At 55.8% G+C, this 21,023-nt stretch overlaps 1 long non-coding RNA gene across 3 annotated transcripts; it reads left to right on the top strand.

The window, feature by feature from the left end:
• The first annotated feature begins 1,491 nt into the window (after positions 1-1,491).
• Positions 1,492-10,572, top strand: LOC104870187. 3 transcript variants are annotated; one of them, XR_004516147.1, is made up of 4 exons: positions 1,492-2,699; positions 2,854-5,599; positions 9,169-9,284; positions 9,645-10,572. It is a non-coding gene; the product is annotated as an uncharacterized LOC104870187 (long non-coding RNA). The 3 variants fall into 3 exon arrangements; XR_782466.2 differs by having other exon boundaries at positions 1,492-5,599; XR_782465.2 differs by lacking the exons at positions 1,492-2,699; positions 2,854-5,599 and adding an exon at positions 6,889-8,582.
• Positions 10,573-21,023: the final 10,451 nt, after the last annotated feature.

The raw sequence follows: 21,023 nt of genomic DNA, 5'->3' as shown, positions 1-21,023 counted from the left end.
CTGGGAAGCTTAGTAAATTATGGAGAATATGTCTCAGAATAAACAATTACTACTACTACTCTACTACTACTACCACTGCTACTGCTTCTACTGCTGCTGCTACAATGTGAAAGCCCAGTTTCAATCTCCAGTGCATCGTGCCCCCCCACACATACACAATTCCTGAATAAAATTGTCCTTCACTGCCTTAATTTCTGCTTGGCTCAGTTTTTCCTTTGACAAGAACCTCAGCTGGGAACAGCGTGCCTTCTGTTTCTCCACATTCCATTGCCGGAAGCCAATCTGGATCCAGCCACACTGAGGGTCTTGCACAATGGCCACACTGGCAGGCGGGAGCTGTGGGGTGATCCTTGAGGCTGCGTGCCACCGTCCTAGAGTAGTCACGGCCCCGGTCTTGGGGAGAGCACTGTGACCCCTTTTCACCAGCTCTGACCAGTGGATGGCCTAGGCTGTGTGTGTGGGGGGGTACCGGGAACTGTGCAGGGCATGCGCAGTGAGCTACAGTGTAGACTTTTTTCTTGTTTTTCATTTGAGACAGGGTCACACTAGGTTGGTAAATTGCCCAGGCTGGCCTTGAACTTGCCATCCTGCTGCCTGGACCTTCCTGAGTGCTGGGATTACAAGTGTGCACCACCACGTCTGACTGTCTGGGCTTTGATTTTAGTCATCTTTCCTCAAGGCTCCTGGCACCCAGATCCTGCAGCCTTACAGCTTCCACCACTGCAGCTTCTCAGGCTGGGCCCTGCAGTCACCACTGACATCCTGAAGCACACTTGGCTCCCAAGGGCCTGCCTCTCCTCGGAGGACTCTGCAGCCAGCTGCCCTCAGGGTTTGCCCTCCATGATGCTGGTCCGGCTCCTCCAGTCTTAGCACTGGGCTTTGGGTCACGATTTAGGCCACGGCTGCCCACGGACACCTTTTCTCTGTTGTTTGTCTTGGGCACCAGAGTCTCTCCAGGCCCTGAGCAGGGACACAGGGGCTCTGTTCTGCAGTTTGGGTTTCTCCTCCTGGCGTATCAGAGCTTGCTGGGCTGCCTGGTGATTTAGGGGCGACTTTCCTGGACTTTACAGAGTGCTTTTGTCTGTGCCCGTCTTATGAACACAGCGGTGCTCCGGGGAGCAGACGTTGCTACTCGGAGGATCGGTCCAAGCCACGTTTCCAGGCCCTCTGTCCAGGACGTATGGGTGATGGGACTAGGCTGGGGTGACTTGGTCCAGTCCAGACAAGGACGACCTTATCGGGCCTGGCCATGGGTGCGGTGGAGCCTGAGCCTGACCGTGGCGCTGTTATTGGCCTCTGATGGCTGGGAGGCAGTGAACCCCAGCCCGCGCCCTTCAAGGCAGCCGCTGACCTCACCCTGAGGTAAGCAGCTTCAGTTCATCCCAATTCCTCCTCGTGGCCCTGGCGGTTTGCATTGTTGTCATTCTTGAGCGTTATTATGCTTTCAGAGGAAGGGGATGCAGGGTGAAGACATCTCCTAGCTGCTCCCTTTGAAGGCCGCTCTCCAGATAAGGGGGAGGAAGGACACAAAAGAGCATCCTCTGCGACAGCCAGGCGTCTCCTCAGAGCTCGGGAAGAATGGCGTCATTGTGCCTCGCTCTCAGCGGTGCTCCAGGCTTTGGATCTTCTAGGAGCTCCCTCTGGTCAGCCACGGCCGGGTCTGGAGTTCTTCTCCATGCAACCTCCCTGATCACACAAAGCCGCCCGGGCCCAGAGCGGGTACTCTGCGCAGCACTCAGGCCCAGGGAGAGTCCTGGGAAGGGGTGGCAGAAAACTGGAGTAAGAAATGGGAAGAGAGAGAGTCTAGGACCCCAGAGCGGTCCTCAAGACACTGGCAGGTGCAGAAGGAAAAGGCCTGGTCTGGCAGGTGTTAAGAAAATACCTAAACCCTCAGGCAGTGGGCGCTGCAGTCCCCTCAACTCCCTCATCCTGCGCTTGAGTTTCCCAGTGGTCTTCTGAGTGGTCTCTGTGCTTCCAGTCCTTCGGCCCAAGCCCAGCCTGATCTCAGCATGTGCAATGCACATTCTGGTCACTGCAGACCTTCGCAGCAGACCTCCCGAGTCCCACAGGATTTTCCCTGACAGCCCTCACCCAGAGCCTGCAAGTTCTCGCTCAGTGAGGGGTCCCCTGCCGAGAGCAGCCCTGCACTCAGCCCCTGGGACTCTCGCCCACTCCCCGTCCTCACCCCGGCCACCTGCACTGGGTGTTTGTAACCAGGACTGTGCCACACAGCGGCATCTTAGGGGAAAACGGCTAAATGAAGAAGTCATGTCCGGCAAATACTGCTCCAGAAACTGCTGTTTGGTGATATATTCCTCCTCTGGGCCTGCAAGTTTGAAAGACACTGATTTTTAAGAACATCACAGTTTCTTAGATCATCAAAGAAAACAAAAGTATGTCCAGTTTTCTACTGTGTGAGGACCGACTCCACTTCTCCGTTGGGCTGAACCTGGAGTATATAAGCTTGAATCCCCCTCAGTCCCTTGGGCTTAGATGAAACATCAGATTTAGAAACTGCCTGTCACAATCTAACCAATGTTCTCCCTGCTCCCTTAGCAGCGTGGGTGGGTTGTTACCAGTCGCTGGATGGTCTCTCTCCCAGAAGAAACTGCTTCTGTTTCTACTTTTGCTGCCACAGGAGAAAGCCTGCCCTGGAAGCTGTCCACGCCTGCTGCCCACAGTGATGTCCCCAAGCAGAGGTTAGTGTGTGCGGCAGGCAGGACCTGGGCATCGGTGTATTCCCCAGAGTGCAGCCTGTACTCACCGTCTTCCTGGGCAGAAACAAAAGCTCCCTTACATTTTGAAGAAAGAGATCATGCCTGTGTTTTTCACATGTTCATATGATTTGTTTAGGAAGCCGGTCCTGGCACCTGGGAACAACGTGTGATTCTGTTTACCTCTTGGCACTGTGACAGTGGCATTCAGATCTCACCTGCACCTCCGGAGCGACCTCCCAGAGCCCAGCACCCAGTCCTCCCTGTGCTGAGCAGCACACAGCAAGGCAAGGCCCCGACTGCTCTGTCAGGCCAACTTAATAAAAAGTTAACAGGAAAACTCCGCTTCATGAAAATCCCTATGGATAGCCACTCGGATTGGCTGAGGCCCTGGAAACATCCACTTGAAAAACAGCCTTAATTACTTAGAACTGTCATTAAAAGTTCAGTTTGCAAATTCTTTTCTCAGATTAGGCAACAGATCAGGCCCGACTGGAATATAAACACGTGCTTCTCTGGAGTCATCCGCATTTCCACAGGCAAGAACGCTTTGCTCTAGTGGGGTAGCCACTGCCTGAGACTTTGGAAGTCATTTTTTGGGGCGCTCAGTGGGTGAAGCTTTCCCAAACTGTGGACCCTGATGTTCTTGCACACATTTTAGAAACTGGCGTGGTGACTGACAGTTTCACTGCAGAGTGCTCCTCGTGTTCCGTTTGCGCTGTAGTTCCTCCCTGCAGTAACCACACGGACTCAGCTGCCGGCCACACACCCTCATCCCAGGCGGCGTCAACCCCAGCTCTTATCCCTGAAGATGGGGGCTTGGCTCGGGTGCCCAGAGCGTTACCCGTCCTTCCTCAGAAATGCCCCTTGCGCTCAGACCCGCCAGCCCGGCTCACGGTCTCTCCCTGGACCACGGCCACGCCTCCTCCGTGCCAGCCCTCGTCCCTGCTTCCTCTGTGCCATCTCTGTACAAATGCACCCCAGCTCCACTGTGAAGCGGCCCCTCCTGTGGGTGAAGGAAAACTCCCTAGGAAGTCGCCTCTGGGTGCTCAGCCCTGCCGGGATTCCCTGCTCACCCTTCAGAGGAAAGCTGTTTCCGCACTCACGCCCTTGCTGGCCAGGAAAACACGTTTCCGTCCTCAAGACCAGAGACTGAACTCGAGTGCGCTCGGAGGGGCCTGTGCCGAAGTCTGTCAGTTTCCGGCCCCTTCCCCCGCTTGATCACAGCACTTCCCACACTGTGCCTGGACTGTCCAGGAGCTGCGTGGGTGCACACCGGCTGCTCCTCAGCTGCTCCTGGGTCATCCCTGGCCGGACCTGGGTAGAGCGGCTCTTCTGGTCCCCATGCGGCTGAGCAGGCCAGTGACTGTTCTGGACGATGAACTGGAGCAGAGGTGAGCGTCCCCTCTAGGGTCTGACACTGACTGATCCACGTGAGACTCTGGAGAAGCCTTTTCCCTTCCACGTGGTGACTGGCAGTGCTCTGGGCTAACGCTGAACCTTTTCTAATTCTGGGAACGAGAAGTCGGGTTGTGTGTTCCTGCAGCCAACCCTTCCTGACACGCGTGTCACTCCCATGGACAGTGAGCTCCTCAGCGGGGATCCTCTGGGCCCCCTGTGGCCTTGCAGGTGCATGGCGGTGTTCAGGGAAGTCTGCTGAATGAATGCAAACAGAAATACAGTATCTATCGTCTGTGAGATAGAGGACCGTTAATAAAATACAGTGTGTCCATGCCTGTCAGAAGTAATAGCCACCTGAGAAATGAACTTCAATATTTAGAGCTGATCTCTTTGTGAATAGCTTTCATGTTTTAGTCTAGTTTTGTGTTGTGGTTGTGGACTTTGCAGTACCAGGAGAAGGGTGTGTTAGCGAAGGCCCTGAGGCAGCCTTTCCTCACTTGTAAACGTCTGCGTGGCCGAACCATCGGTCCAGATGGAGCGAGCACTGTTTAGAAAATCTCCCTCGGCACTGTGAGTGCCCCGCTCAGCGGCCCCAGCGTGAGCTGGAAGCCTGTGCTGTCCCGGGGTGCTGGCTTCGAATGTCTGCCCGGGAAGCCCACCGGAACCGAAGGACGCCTGTTTCCAAGCAGCTTGTTACCGAGACGCTTTTTCAGAGATGGACAGTGCAGCAGAGCCGCCCTGAGCCAGCTGAGGGTTTGCCTTCAGTGGCCGGAGCCTGGTGGGGGCCACACGAGTCATCACTGGCGTTGGGAGCTGCCTGCTCCATCTTCCTGGCGGAGGCTCGACGTTAGGAAACCGTGACTAATGGCAGGGAGCAGGAACCCGTGGGGCTTGTCTGGCTGGGGAGAGCTCCCAGGGGATCTGTGTAGAAGCCAGCGAAAAGTGAAATGTGGCCCGACTGGACAAGATAAGATAGGAACAAGTGAGGTGGGCAGTCGCTGGAGGGGGGCAGACAGAGCCGAGGGACTCCCGGAAGGAGCGGCGGTGACTATTAGCATCCCGATCGCTGCTTCATTGCTTTGGAGCATGCACAGCTTGGGATTCTCCAGACCCGTCATCCCGGCTGGGTTCCAAAGCTTTTTGCAAGCGAGGAAACTTCTCTCCACGTGGCCTCTGCCCACAAGGAGGGGAATGGGAGGCCTGCGCTCAGCAGAGGGTTGGCCTGGAATCAGTTACCTGGTGGGGTTCTACCACCACCAGGTGTGTGGCCGTGAAGCGCCGCCCTCACTGGGTCTCGGCTTCCGCACCTGTGAACCGCTGTGCTTGGATCACAGCAGAGGGCACGAGGACTCGGTGGGGACACGCACGCGAGACTTAACGTCTTGCTGAGCACACACTGCACTCCCCAGGAGGAGTTCGGGGTAACCGGCTCTCAGACACATCACGAATCCCTCGCCTGAAATCGGGTCTGCTCCCGAGATCGCGTGAGTGGGTAAGAGGTCGGCACAGCAGGGCAGAGGGGAGTGGAGACTGCAGGCGAGCTGCACCGTGGGCACCGCGGCCTCTGGTTCCCCATCGGAGTCCTGTGGGGGCAGGTGGGCCCTGTCGGCCCCTCAGAGGCCTCAGCGCTCGGAGCTGCCAGCTTCCCCTGACGGAGGAGACAGTCCTGTGACCGAGCACGGCCCACAGCCCTTGCTTCCCAGAGCGGGGCCCCGGGCTGGTGGGGTTTCAGGCTGTGCTTGAGCTTCGGCAGCGGCGGGCTGGAGTTTATCCTCGACCACGTCCCGGTTCAGCCCCCACGCGGACATGCGCTCCTTTGTTCAGTGAACAGCAGGGTTAAGACTCCCACTGACAGCGGACCCATCTTCCGTCCTCTTCCCTCTCCAAACTGCTTTGGAGCGGCTTGTTGGGAAAAGCCCTAAGCAGCCACGGCGGTGGGGTCCATTTCTCGGGAGAGATGAGCTCTTCCTTCAAGCACCCCTTTTCCAGTGGAAACTCCAAAGAGGGCATCGAGGAGGCGCCCAAAGCCCCTGGGCGTGTGTGGGGGTGGACAGCTCTGGGCACCTCTCACAATGCTCCAAGGGGACCCCTGGACAGAGTCACGGCTCTCTGCGCCCCTCTTAGCCCCTTGCAGCAGGCTGCAAGTTGTTCTAGAGGCTGACGAGAGTGAACGCCAGCATTCCCGCTTCTCTCTCCTTCCCTACAAAGCCATCAGGTTAGGGAGCCTATTGTGGACACAGTCCATGCGGATTCTTAAACAGCTGCAGGTGGGAGCCTAGCCGGGCCCCTGGCCCAATGCAGGTGAGGCTGTCCCATTGCACAACGCCAGGGCCTTTGTGCACACCACAGGCTGAACGCATGGTTCCCAGGAAGGGGCAGTTTAGGGTGGGCTTCAGAATGTGGACTAGGAATAATGAACACCGCCATTGTTTATCCTTGTGTGTAGGGTGGTGGAAGTCACTGGTCCCATGTGCTACCGTGGAGACCGAATCAGAGATCAGCAGACTGTTAGGTAAAAAGAGCCGAAAACCAAGACCAGACCATAACAAACCTTTATTATGGGGAGGATCTGCTGGGCTGTCTCTGAACAGAGGAGAGAAAGCAACATGGCAGAACAGGGAGCTTCTTTTGTCCTTTTTTTTGGTACCGGGGATGGAACTCAGGCCCTTGCACTTGTGAGGCAGCCAGTGGAACCGCTGAGCCAAATCCTGGCCCAGGGAGCTTCTTTTATAGGACTGGGGTGGGATCGAGTGATGTAGTATTAAGAGATTGGAGGAGCCTGTGGTTTCACTAGGAGGGATTTGTGACATCACTAGCTGCTAGGAAGTATCAAGCATCAGTTTGCGCTCTCGGTGGGAGAAGAGGCCTGTCCTTTGTTGGCAGGAAGTCGCACTTTATCATGGAGGCTGCTGTTCCATGCGGCAGCCATCTTAAAGCAAGGGAAATCTAACACAGACAGGAAGGAGCTCTCGGGGCAGGATTACAGCTTCCTCACGGCCCTTGAAGCTCGGCAGCTGGGCCCGATCAGTGTTGCGTCTGGATTCTGCCCACCAAGACTCACAGACCTCTCTGACTGTGAGAGCCCGGGAGGCTTCTGCTCCGTGGCTTCAAAGGTCAGACGTCCAGGGGGAGCCCCCAGCCGCTCCTCAGCACTGCCGTGGATTTCACGTCTTCTCTGAGGACCGGGACCAGCGCTTTGGATAAAATGCTTTCCAAGAGGGTGAAAAAGCTATTGAATTTGGGCAAATAGTTTATTCTCTGCTTTGTTCATGGCATTGCTATTAATTTCAAGTTTCTGTGGTGCTGCAAGCGTCTCTCTGAGGAGCACGCAGTGTGTGTGAAGGGCACTGATGACCTCTGGGCGTCGCCCTCCCACCACCCCCGCACCCAGCTCCTCTCCAAGCCCACCTGTCCTCCCCAGGGTCCCGCCACCAACACCTGCTGCCCGGCCCAGGACGCCGAGCCCTGTGAGCCTCGCTGCCTGCACTGTACGTGGGACGATCACGCACCGTCGCCTTACTCTGAGCACTTAACGAGAGCACAGTTTCAGGCTGTAACTCGGAAGGCCTGGCTTTCTCCCAGGAGCGCTCTGAGGATGTGATGAGCTCACTTCCCCTCTGCTCCGATCACCCTGGGTGAGGAGGGCGGTGACGTGAGCCCCAAGCAGGCCGCACTCTTGACCTGTGTGCCCGAGAGGATCAGCCGACACCTCTGCCTGCACTTCCTTGTCTACGAGCAGGAAAAGGAATGTGCGGGACAGTTCCCAGGCGTGGGGAGCGCCCCCTCCCTGAGTACCAGCCTCCCTCAGTTTGCATGAGTGTGCACGGGCGGATGACTTTCAGGTGAGGAGACGTAATTCAGACTGAGGAAAGCCTGCAAACCACAACGCCCCTGACCCCTCCTGGAGTGCGGAGAACCGGAACGCGCCGACCCCAAGTGCAGGCGAGGACGTGCGGCACAGAGCGTGGAGGAAAGGGACGCCTGCTGGGGGGCAGTGGGTGCGGCGCGGTGCAGACGCAGCTCAGCGCAGGGCCCAGCAGCGCGGCTCCGGGATCTCCGCCGCGGGCTGGAAACTCGCGGGTGAATTGCGTCACGCAGAGGCCTGCAGCTCTTGTTGGCAGCCGCTTTATTCATCGCTGCCGTGGGTGGAGGCAACCGGGACGTCTTCGGTGGTGGACGCATGAAGGATCTGTGGGACAGGAGGACGACGGGCTGCTGCTCACTCTGAACAGAGCGTCCTCTCCACCAGGGGAAGCGCGCTGGGGCTTCCTGTGTGTCGCTGGGAAGGAGGGTCGTCTGAAAAGGCCCTGGCGCCAACCTCGTGCTGTCAAGCCAGGCTCGGGAGGGAGGGAGGAGGAGGAGCCGGAGAGGAGGGGTTTGCAGGGCAGCACAGGATCTGCCTCACGTGGCAGCGGTGGATGCGCGCCAGTACCCACCGGTCGGAAACCCTGGAACGTGCACCACCCGGTGAGTGAGAGCTCCTGCCAACCTCGGGCCTCGAGTGACAGTGCTGTGTCACCGATTGTGACAAATGGGCTCTGTGTGGGCGCAGACGGTGAGGGAGGCCGGGCATGGTGGGCACGGTGGTGATGGACGCTTTTCGTGGGAGTACGCTCCGTGGTGCTGGAAACCTGCAACTGTTCCAGAAAACACACTGTAAAGTTCGCATTTAGGAAGTCTGAATTTCAGACTTTCCTAACACAAACCTCCTTCCCAAGAATCGCCTGCAGATGTGAGCTTCCAGGGAGGAACGGGAGGAGGCCGTGGGTCCCTGTGGGACGTCTCTGCCCCCAGGCCCAGGGCACTATAGCCCACGCTCTGGGTAAGCCGAGGATGGGCGTGGCCTTGCAGACATCGCCGCCTGCAGCACTTAGCGTGGGCATCACAGTGCAGGAAAAGGGGCTGTGCTAGGTGGTAGGTATAGCCTGTTCCAGGGCAGGAAGTCCAGGGCAGAAAGTTCCTCACTCTGGGGCATTTCCCACCCAGACTCGTGCGGGTCGGAGGGCCTGTGGGCACCTTGCTTCCCTGATTTTCCCTTTTTCTCCACCCCTAGTCAGAGTCAGGGTAACCATCGTGAAGAGCTGCGTCTGGGCCTTTGAAATGAAGAGTCCTTCCACCTGACACCCTCTGCGGAAAGAGGCAGGCTAGGGCTGCGTCCCTCTGAGCATGGTGAGTCGGCAGCCCGCTCTCTGCTGCAGGCTGTTACCTCTCATCCCCGCAGCCCAGTCTTCCTGCCTGACGGAGACGTCGAGGCACCAGGAGCTCCCCAAGGGGGCGGTGGACGGGACAGCAGGAATTTGCACACAGGTCTGGACACTCATCTGTGCCTTTTGCCTGCCTGTGTCATCAGGAGTCTCCCAGCACTGATGGCGGGCAGAGAGAGGGGAGGAGGAGAGGGCAGCCTCTGGTGCCTCCCGTCCTGGGTGTGCCTGCCAGTCCGTCCCTGGAGTTTTCCTTAGTACATGGTGCGGCCCCGAGCTTTCCGGAAGGGAAGACGGTATCGGCACCACCACAATTTCATGGTTTCAGTTTGGCTCCCTGCGCTCGCCTGGAGTTCTGTGCAGTTCCGCACCACAGCCTTGTTGAGTAACCCAGGAACGCACGCCTGATCTGTGCTGCTCATGATGGGCCTCCTCGTCCTGCTGTGGGACTCTGGGCACCAGGACAGCATCAGGGAGTCAGAGGTAGGAGCCTCATTTGTTTTTTCCTGGCCTTCACAAATCCCCCAGCAGGTATGGGCACACCTGTCAGCCCCAGGGCTTTCCCAACTCTGGGAGGCTTAGGAGCATCATAAACACCCTCTCTCCCACACTTCCTCCTGAGGGGCTTGAAACCACGGGGCTCCAAGGGAGTTGGGCTTCCAGCAAGATCTGCCCAGGCCTCAGCTTGAACGCGCTGAGAGAGGGAGACCTGCATGAAGCCAAAGTGGCGCCTTTCCCCCTGGAAATGGGTTTCTGAAATCTGAGCGTCGCTGTGTGGGCGTTCCTTGGGGTGAAGTTTCTGGTAGGTGCCAGCACGCCTTTTGAGGTTCCTAACGATGGAAATCCTGGCTAATTCAGCCGAGTCACAGGACCCCAGCCGGCAGGTAGTTCACTGACGTCGCTCAGAGTTGGCATGAGTAAGGGTTGCACGAGTGTTTAGGGCTAACTGCCTTGGTCCCAGAAGGTACACTGAGTCGTTGGGACCCGTGTTCAAGCATGTGCATCCAAATTGTCATGTGCCGTGTACACTGAGTCGTTGGGACCCGTGTTCAAGCATGTGCATCCAAATTGTCATGTGCCGTGCAGTATTCCACCAAGAGAACTTGAACTGTTTAGGTATCCTCACAGTCTAAAGCCACATGGAAGCAGTTTGGGGCTGGTCAGAGCCCCACAGAAAGCCATCAGAGACATTTTTGTGGATAGAAGCTGTTCCTTTTCGGTGGAGATAATTGGCAGTAATGCTGACTTTCTGCACAGATTCCATATCTTTATCTTGACCAGAACACGTCTCGGAGGGGTGGGGTGGGCTGAGCTCATTGCTGCAGTGACCGCGAGGGGCCTGGATAGGACACTCGCTGGCAGAAAGGCCGCAGCTACTGAAAGTGGCTGGGAGGATGTGGGGAGGCTGGGCTCTGGTGCCGGCCTCCTTGGGGGGCTGTTTGGCTTTACGTGCCTGAGGAGGATTGCGTTGTACAGCCAAGTTGGCCTCAATCTTGTTTACATAAAAGAAATTGAGCATTTATTGCACCAGGTTACTTTTTCTCCCTTTGTCAGTCAGAGGGTCCTGGGAACACCAGTAAACAAAGATCCTGCTGTTCCTACTGTGGCTGGGCTGTGGACGGGTAACCTTTCAGTGGTCAGGGGCCCGTTTTGGGCTCAGATTCGCTGCTCTGCTCAGATGGTCCTGAATCCTCCACATGCTGGGGCCAGGCAACAGCCAGCATGTTTGCTGTTGTTTAGACTTTTGTTTGTTTGTTGTTTTGAGATAGGGTCTCGCTATGTAGTTCAGGCTGGTCTTGAACTCACTGGGTAGCCCAGGCTGGGTTCCAACTTGTTGTGATCCTCCTGCCTCAGCTTCTCGGGTCCTGGGATTACAGGTGTGCGCCACCACCACGATTGACTAATGTTGTTATTAAGTCAACCACAACACCTCTAAAAAACTACAGCCCTGATATTCAACTCCATGGTGTTTCATAGAGGGGCTCCATGCTGGTGGATAAGCAAAGAAATATTTTCTTCATTTTACTTTCTCTCCAAATGTACCTGCTATGATATTGGACTGATCTTTTGTTTCCTTGTTTTGGGACATGAAAAATAAGATGAAAATGCACCCATCAGAAAGAATTTCCTTAACTCATGCAGATCTGGCTACTGTTCCCTTTTAGAGTTCCTAGTGGCAGCTTTTCTAGCTGTCTGTTGCCCACAAATCCCACTTGAGCAGGGGCGGAAGTGGGGAAGAAAAGGGTTTTGGCGTCAGATGAACCTGGGTTTGGATACCAGTGCATCCCTCCCCCTAGTCAGTTGTCTGTGGATAAGGTAAAGAACCTTCTAAGACCTGCTCTTCTGGCTGATGAAATCAGGACAAGGAGGCAGGTTTCAGAGCCGACATCTCTAAAGGGCACGACACTCTGTCTCGACAAACTCGGAGTTGTGGTGACAGAGTCCCTCAGGGCCCAGTGGCCGTGTCATTTGCTGGGACTCAGAAAATGATGCTCATGGTGTGGCACCCCGGTCGCCGGACTCTTGGGGTCCCAGGAACCGTGAGACCTGAGTGGTGCCTCCCGGCCCTCTCCTGGAGCAGGGCCACTGTGCTCTGAAGGTCCCCAGTCCTCGGTGAGGCCCAGCCCCTCGCACGGTCCCGCCTGCTCCCGTCCTCTCGCTGAGGTGCCCCGAGCCCAGGAGGCTACCCCGGTCAGAGTGGAGACCAGGAGATGCAGCTTTTCCTCCAGCCTGGCTCTCCCGGGAGGCTCATCCCTCCTGACAGCCCTGACCCACCCAGCTGCGGGCCTCCGAGTTCCCTCCCCAGCACCGAGAAGGGTGCAGCCTTCTGCCTCCCCGCACAGCCCTTCCAAGCTCCTCTCCCCTGTGTCTCCCTGCAGGCGCCTGGCTGAGGGGCCCTCGCCTCGCTGCTCTGGGCAGTCTTTGGTGGCTTGAGCAGTCAAGGGTCAGTCATGCACAGCATGCGTGCTCGTGTGTGCGTGAACATGCCACGGAATTCCCCACACTGTAAATTTGTCACCAAATTGGCCGTGGCCCATGTCTGCCCGTATATACACACAGCGACTGCAGCACAGAATCAGTCCAGAGATGTGTGTGTGCTCGGGGAGTTACCAGCTGTTCACATAGTCTTTGGTGGCTTGAGCAGTCAAGGGTCAGTCATGCACAGCATGCGTGCTCGTGTGTGCGTGAACATGCCACGGAATTCCCCACACTGTAAATTTAATTGTCACCAAATTGGCCGTGGCCCAAGTCTGCCCGTATATACACACAGCGACTGCAGCACAGAATCAGTCCAGAGATGTGTGTGTGCTCTGGGAGTTACCAGCTGTTCTCGCTGGGTCAATCGGCCCGTCGGCCAGCAGGGCGGTGCCTGTCCTGCAGGTTCACAGCCCAGGCTGTGCCTCAGGTGCTGCGCCTTGGCCATGCTGACTTCCCCAGGTCCTGCTCACAGCCCCTGGGCGGCTCTTCCTACCCCTTGTCCCTGGCGGGACATCTGGAGCTGGGTGACGCTGAGGAGCTGCCCCGTCACACAGAAGGAAGGGCTCAGGTTCCGAGGCAGCTGCCTGACCCAGGGGCCACTGTTTGGCCGGGACTCTCCCCCACTTGACGCTGAGGAGCTGCCCCGTCACACAGAAGGAAGGGCTCAGGTTCCGAGGCAGCTGCCTGACCCAGGGGCCACCGGGACTCTCCCCCAGTGGGAGTGATGCAAAGGTCCCTTTCCTCTCTGACTTTCCAAGGTGGAGCCCTGGAGAAGCACTCATGCTGTGAGCTGGATTTAGGAGCTGGATCCACTGCCTTTCCTGTTGGTCTCTTTCTGCGGGTTTGACTCTGTGACCCACAGAACGGCTTCATTTGCGGCCGGCTGTGTTTCTGTTCCGGGAGGATGTGTGGGTGGGGAGGTGCTCCCAGTATCAGATTCAGCCAGGCAGGATGCTGCGTGGAGACTGGGAGGAGGGGAGCAGGGAGAGGCCTAGGACACAGCAGCCTGTCCTTGGCTAAGAGAACCCCGAGGTGTCTGCAGCTTCTCTGTGGCTGGATCTCAGGTGTCCCGAGGACGAGCTCTTGTGGCGTTGCTCACCTGCTTCTGCTCCTGCCAGCCTGCATGGGCTCCAGCCAGCTCTGTTCGGCTGTGTTTCTGTTCTGGGAGGATGTGTGGGTGGGGAGGTGCTCCCAGTATCAGATTCAGCCAGGCAGGATGCTGCGTGGAGACTGGGAGGAGGGGAGCAGGGAGAGGCCCAGGACTCAGCAGCCTGTCCTTGGCTAAGAGAACCCCGAGGTGTCTGCAGCTTCTCTGTGGCTGGATCTCTGGGGTCCCGAGGACGAGCTCTTGTGGCGTTGCTCCCCTGCTTCTGCTCCTGCCAGCCTGCATGGGCTCCAGCCAGCTCTGTGTGTGCAGAGAGCGAGGATCCGTGAGGCTGCCCGTGCAGCCAGGTGGCCCTTGATGGGCACATTATTCTGTGGAGTTCTAGCATTGCCTGCCCAGGATTTGCCCTGGCGAATGCTTGGTAATGCAGTTTCATGGCTGCCTAGGGAAAAGGAAGCCCAGCGACCTTCCTTGAAAGCCGCTTTCATGTGCGGCCTCTACACTAGGTCTGCATAGTATCCTTTAACAAACAAGAAAAAGTGGCCCAAGGAAGTTAGGCAACGCTGCCAGAGGTTTGTGATAAAATCTCCAGTCCCTGCCAGGGACAGGGCGAGCCCTGTCGTCTGAGGATTAACTTTTCTACTGGAGCAGCCAACGCTTTTCTTTCCTTTCTTTCCCAGCTCTCCAGGAGCCACGGTGTGGGTGAGGGGTAAAGTGGGGAGATGTCACATACACACAGGTTCACACAGCCAGCAACACATCATCTGTGGTGCACATGATCCTTCCTACTGTGACAGTGAGGAAGTGGAGACGTGGATTATGCAGGTGACAGAGCTGAGTCACACTGATGACATGCAACGCTGCCAGAGGTTTGTGATAAAATCTCCAGTCCCTGCCAGGGACAGGGCGAGCCCTGTCATCTGAGGATTAACTTTTCTACTGGAGCAGCCAACGCTTTTCTTTCCTTTCTTTCCCAGCTCGCCAGGAGCCACGGTGTGGGTGAGGGGTGAAGTGGGAGATGTCACATACACACAGGTTCACACGGCCAGCAACACATCGTCTGTGGTGCACACGATCCTTCCTACTGTGACAGTGAGGAAGTGGAGACGCGGATTATGCAGGTGACAGAGCTGAGTCACGCTGATGACGAACGCTGGACCTCAGATTGTTCTGCAAAGCTGTAGCCCGCCCTGCTCCAGGTGCCCCTAATCAACATGGGACTGTAAAGCCAGGAGGCTGAAGGCTGTCATTGGACACCTATGGGTCAGCGGGAGTAGGGCTGTCTCCATCTTTACCTGAATCTTGCAAAGAAAGTGGATGAAGTACGGGACTTAGGCAGCCTTTGGCAGAATGTTCTCATTGCTAAGTAACACGCAGAAGGTGTTGACAAACTGGGGTAATTAGGAAATTTGAGCCAGTTGTGGCTGTTTGTTTAGCTACTCTTGTCTCAGATTTCCATTCCAATGATGTGCTAGAAACTGTCCTTTTTCTGATGGATTTCAACATGGGCTTTAAATTCTCCAAACAAAACTCACCTCAGTGGGTTGTTGTAAGGAGAAATGCAATGTCCAAATGATTGTATTTTTGTCTATCAACTTATTATATTTCCTAAGAACACTAGGAAATGCAGGAAGTTGAAATCTACACACGCAGACAAAGGAGGACTTCGCAGCTTTAACATCAAGCAGCAAACTTGGCTGTTTCCTGCCGGTCAGAGTCAAACCCGAAGTGATTGGGTCTAGGATTCTGGTTTTCACAGAGTGGAGAGAGGAGAACACAGATTCCCCGGGGAAATGGAGACTTTCCTAGGACCAAGATTTGGCGTAGGTTTCTCTGGAAGACTGAGAAGGACACAGGTCATGGAGTGATCGCAGCCTGTCTCTCACTGAATTCCACAGTACTCCAGAGGTAGCTTTACTGCTACTCCGAAGCAGAATGCCACAACGTGGTCCATGGAAACAAAACCAAAGAGGGGCCAAGACGTTGTAGACCACTGGCACATGTTTCTGGAGCTGCAGCGAACACAGGATGAACCTAACCCTCAAGTAAGAACGTGGATGGCACGCGCACCTTTCCATAATCCTCTGTGGAAGACGTTTCTGTCAGTGGCACTCACCAGGGCGTGGATGTGGCTTTTCCCCGAGCTCCATGTTGGAAGCCTGGTCTTCACTCAGTGTTGTTGGAGGGGTGCGTCCCTGGGGCATCAGGGATGGGCGCAGTTCTCCTGGGACCTCAGTTTGTTCTGTTCCTGGGAGATGGGACTGGGATAAAAGGTCAAGGCCAGGCCCTCTGCACGCTGACCTCTTGTCTCCTCACACGCTCTCTCCCCTATGTGCTCTGCCCAGTATGATGCTGCCCAGTATGAGCCTCACTGGAGACCAAGCACTTGGAGCCACCTGCTCTGGCACCTCCCAGACTGACAAAAGGATCTCCTTTCTTGATAAAGCACCTAACCTTGGATGCTTTGCGATAGCAATGGAAAACAGGCAGAGACCAAGTTTGCAGCAGAAGTTGGACAAAAGGCAGTTTGAGGTTATAGAAGGACAGGAGTGCCTCAGAATTTCTTCATGGGGTGACTTAACAGGGGCAGCTGGTGGGAGGTGGGGTACTGGCGGGGGGACCTACTTTGTCTAGTTTCCCAGACTTCCCTAATTTAGGGGCTGAAAACCCTGCATTCAGTGCCCCCACTCCTGCGTGAAATGGATGGGGCTCACTCCAGCTAGGGAAGGACTTTCTGAGACACACATGTGCAGCAAAAATCGTGTCTGCACTCACACTGTGATGTCCTTAACAGTGGCCTTGGGAGAACCTGGCGGACACCCCAGGCAGTGCGTGTGTTCTGTGCTGGCTTCTAGCACGGGGTGCAGTCCCCTCCCTACCTAGAGCCAGGGACTGTGCAGGGCCCCACTGGTGAAGCATCTGCCTCCCCCAGGAGGGGCAGGGTCCACCCGCCAGTGGATGGGTCCTCAAGGGTTTGGAATGCAATGTGTGTTCACTAAGAAAATTAACACCAAACACCGTGACGGGGTGCGAGCTTTGAGAAGTGAAAACCCGGCCTGATTAATGTGGCCACGAACTTCCCCGCTCCACCTCAGATGTCCCCCAGGCTCATCCTGCACAGCCGCTGTATTCCTCTCATATCAGGGAAATCGTCTGGGAAATCAGCACCGAGCAATCGCCACGGTGGCCGAGAAAGCCAGCATTGTAGCCTTTGCATCTTCAGTTATCTGGGGTGCAGAGGCCTAGTCCCATGGCCTCCTGTCTCCTGCCGGGTGCAGACAGCACCCCTTCTCGGCACACACCGCACATACTGAGAGGATGTCTCTCTACATGGGATGCTGGTCGCTTCCTGTCCCCAGCAGCCTGGCAGAGTCAGTCCGGGTCCTGCATAGCGCATCTGAAATGGTCCCCAAGGTCCTGTGTTCAGGAGGCCTGGGCAGTGCTGTGGTGTCCAGGCCCCCAGATGGCCCCGCAGCTGGTGCTGTCTCCTGCCAGGTTCGGCCGCTCTTGGAAGTCTCCAGCATGAGTTTGGTGAGCCCTGCAATTTGGAGAAGGGCGCTGGCCATTCCTCTGGCTTCTGGTGCTCGCTGCTCTGCTTTGGAACGGAAGCCCCATGGCAGGTCTGAGAGGCACAGTGCGGTCGGTGTGGTCATCCCAGCCAGAGGCACAGGGACAGGGCAGCGGGGTCAGGGTGGACACAGGGAAGCGCTGCACTGTCTCTGGGATCGTCCTGGTGACATCAGAGCCTGGGGACAGGGTGGTGGCGGCCTTGCCCTGCAGACCCCAGGGATCGGCATCATCAGTGGGTGGCAGTTCCTGTCACGACCCTCGCCTCACTGCTGCGATTCTTAAACTCACTGACTCCCAAGTGCCAAGGGCTGCGAGTGACAGGGCCATGTCTGTGTCTGTGCGCGCCCTTGGTCTGAGGGGCGGTGGTGACTCCTCGTGGTTCCCCTGCACAGCAGATGCGGCTTCACGGGCCGTGCACTAAGGTAATTTAGAAGCTAAGGTCTGTCTGAGTCGCAGTCACTGTCCTGGGTGGTTGGTGCAGTCATCGGCTGGACTGTTGCCTGGAAATTTAGAGAAAGAGAGGTGGACGTCAGGCAGTTCTAGTCCTGTGAGGGTTCAGGGTGAGAGTGAAGTGCCATGATTCAGTTACATTCATTCCCGATTGAAGCAAACTCTTGAATATCGATCACAAAAGTGGCCCAAAGAAATGCCAATCACGTGTCTCAGTGTCAGTTTTAGGAACGACATGAGGAAGCTTCCGCGGTCATGATAAATTAGGGCCTTTGGTGTTTACATGGAGTATGATTTCTAGACTGTAAAATGCTGGCCCCTTGTGTTCTGTACTTTCGTTTCTTTTAATTTCTTCATTCATCCGCAAGTTTTTAATTGAATGTCTACTACATAGAAGTGGCACAAACCCAGGAAGATCTAAAATGTACACTTTGCTCTTGAAATTCCAGGAAGAGGTCAATACCTCTTTGATGACACAAATGCCGGGGTCATTAATGAATGGGCAGGAGGTGAGCAGAGCTCCGGCAGGTGGGTGGCTCACTGTGGGGTGACTCAGGGGCGGCACTGGTGAAGGTGCGTATGGGAGTGAGGTGGCTGGAGTGCAGGCAGGAAGGGTGGCGTCTGCCCTGAGGGAGGCCGTCACGCCCCTGTGTGGAGTCAGGGAGAGCAGGGGCCTGGGCTCCAAGGAGGAGAGGAGGGCGGCTTCACGAGGAAGAGGTGCCTCTGCTGACTGTTAGGAGCAGAACTGTGGCTGGCCCTTCCCTTCCTTTCATGTGTGTGTGACAGGCTCCTGAGAGCCACACATGCAGTGAACCCTCACAGAAACTGAAGAGAGGGAGGTCTCAGCCCAGTGTCAGAGGGGAAACCGAGGTTATTAGGGCCTTTGGTGTTTACATGGAGTATGATTTCTAGACTGTAAAATGCTGGCCCCTTGTGTTCTGTACTTTCGTTTCTTTTAATTTCTTCATTCATCCGCAAGTTTTTAATTGAATGTCTACTACATAGAAGTGGCACAAACCCAGGAAGATCTAAAATGTACACTTTGCTCTTGAAATTCCAGGAAGAGGTCAATACCTCTTTGATGACACAAATGCCGGGGTCATTAATGAATGGGCAGGAGGTGAGCAGAGCTCCGGCAGGTGGGTGGCTCACTGTGGGGTGACTCAGGGGCGGCACTGGTGAAGGTGCGTATGGGAGTGAGGTGGCTGGAGTGCAGGCAGGAAGGGTGACGTCTGCCCTGAGGGAGGCCGTCACGCCCCTGTGTGGAGTCAGGGAGAGCAGGGGCCTGGGCTCCAAGGAGGAGAGGAGGGCGGCTTCACGAGGAAGAGGTGCCTCTGCTGACTGTTAGGAGCAGAACTGTGGCTGGCCCTTCCCTTCCTTTCATGTGTGTGTGACAGACGACTGAGAGCCACATGCAGTGAACCTCACAGAAACTGAAGAGAGGGAGGTCTCAGCCCAGTGTCAGAGGGGAAACTGAGGCCCAGAGAGGCCTGCTAGCTCAACTGTGTCACGTGGTCAGCAGAGAAAGCGCTGGACTCTGAGCCCAGGCTGTGCATTCTTTTCTGCAGCGTGCACCCTCCTGTAGAATTGATGGGGTGGGAGAAGGGGATACAACTTTTAAGGCACTTCAGAAGCATAATATCTCAAAGGGAAGTTTATTTGCCTGGACTGTTTGCTCTGGGTTAAACAACTAGCTTGAAATAGAAATGAATTTGTTTTTATATAGAAAAAATGGGGTGAAAATGAAGTTTTTCCACTATGACCTGTCTTCAGATAGATGAAGAATTCAGAGACTCAATGCAGACGTTTGTCTTGCGGCCTTTTATTTACGCCTTCTCGTAGCCAGACTGCACTTGTGGGCCGCCTATGCAGACCTGAGTAAATGTCGCACAGAGAATGGAGCCCGTTTAACCTCGACTCAAGCGTGATGTGAAAAATAGCTGTAGTTTGACTTTTAGAAAACTGTTTATTTTCTTTTTTCCATCTATAACCTCCAGTTGTAATGCTGAACTCTCACAAGCACAGCACAGTGAATCGCAGAATGAGTTTAGTGTCCCAGTGCAGACCAAGCTGAACACTGCATAATCTGGCACAATTTGGCAGGCGGGAGTTTGGGACAAATCCAGGGCTGAGAAGCACAGAGGCGGATTATTTCTATGTGAGTTCCTGCAGTGCCCGAGGTTGAGCCATCAGAAGCTGTCTCCACTGCTCCCCACTCCTCCGCACTCCCATGCTCTCATAAAGCGCTGCATTCATGGCCCAACGTCTCTCCTGTCCAAATAGACACAGTGGCTTCTAATCTGCATCTGTGCTCTTGGTAGAGTTGAGGACGCCATCTCCTTCTGTCCCCTGGCCCTGGTGGCATCACCCAGAGGTTGGTGGGTAGGGCACCAGGTGTGGGCCTTGATTTCTGTGCAGTTGGGGGACTCTTTGTAGGTTCTCAGGGGCTGCACTTCAGAGCTCGTGTGCTCACGGTGCCCTGTGAACTTTATAGGCCTCCTGGGCACTGGGTACAGAGGTGCCTTGGTTCATGTGGGTTTATATCCTAAGGGACCCAGTCAAACTGAAAGTATCTTCAGTCCCATCATATTAACCCCACCTGCCCTGCCCCAGTGAGGGGTACTGTTCGCCCAGAAAGTGCATGGCTGCCTGGGACCTCAAGGGGGAAGATAGTGCTGCATGACCCCAGGAAAGGACCAAGCCCCTCTCCTGCCACCACGGAGTCACAGTGCTGTCCTCAAACTGCTGTGTGCTGTGCACTGTCTGCAGCTGTGACAGAGTGTGCAGGACCCATGAGCACGGCACACTTGTTCTCTGCCCTCACTGACCAGGCTGCGCCTGTGAATGCCGGGATCTCTGCTCAAGCCTGCAAGCTCTGTGAGTTCACACCGAGCAGAGATGAGTGGGGAAGGCAAGCAGGGCAAGAAGGGTGAAGCTCCAGGTGTAAATCTAGCTCACACCAGAAGTAACCTGCAAAAGTAGAAAGTCAGCTGTCCTAACAGTGACTAGTGGTAGCACCTCCTGCTGGCTGGGAGGACTTTGTGAGTGTAAAATGGGTTCAGGGGCCACAGGAGAGGTGACAGGTGTGTGTAGGGATCAGACATCAAGATTCATTGTAGGGGTGGAGGACAGTGCAGGCCAGGAGGGAGGCTGCTGCTCGGCCCTGCTGCCTCCAAGTTCTGAAGCATGAGCTTGACACAGAGAAATGCCTGAAGCTCATTAAGAGAGGAGGGAACAAGAGGACAGGGGAGACCTGCTGGGAAGAACTTAACCTGTGATGGAAGCTAGAGCTCATAAACACCAGATGGACCTTGAGGCCTCAGACAGTGGGTGAGGATAGTTACTGTTATGCTTGCACTAAATGACACCAATCCCAGTGCCAAAAGCCACTCTGAGTGATGAGGTGAAGCAGGCTGCAGTGGTGATCAGGAGGTCCACCTCTGGGCTCTCAGGTAAGCTCTGGATCCTGTCTTGGCTCCCAGCTCTATCTGCAGAGGAGACTTGCAGAGCTGGCAGTCTCACTTTGGTTTGGAGTTTGCTGTGTACTTCTTGGCAGGAGGAGTCAATCCTGCAACTGCGAGTGCCCCAGATTAATGACCCAAC

The sequence above is a fragment of the Fukomys damarensis genome, unplaced genomic scaffold (genome assembly GCF_012274545.1).
Source record: "Fukomys damarensis isolate Sample0158 unplaced genomic scaffold, DMR_v1.0_HiC HiC_scaffold_7, whole genome shotgun sequence".
Lineage (NCBI taxonomy): Eukaryota > Metazoa > Chordata > Mammalia > Rodentia > Bathyergidae > Fukomys > Fukomys damarensis.
Note: the sequence above shows the minus strand (reverse complement) of the source record. Positions and strands in the feature narration are given on the sequence as shown.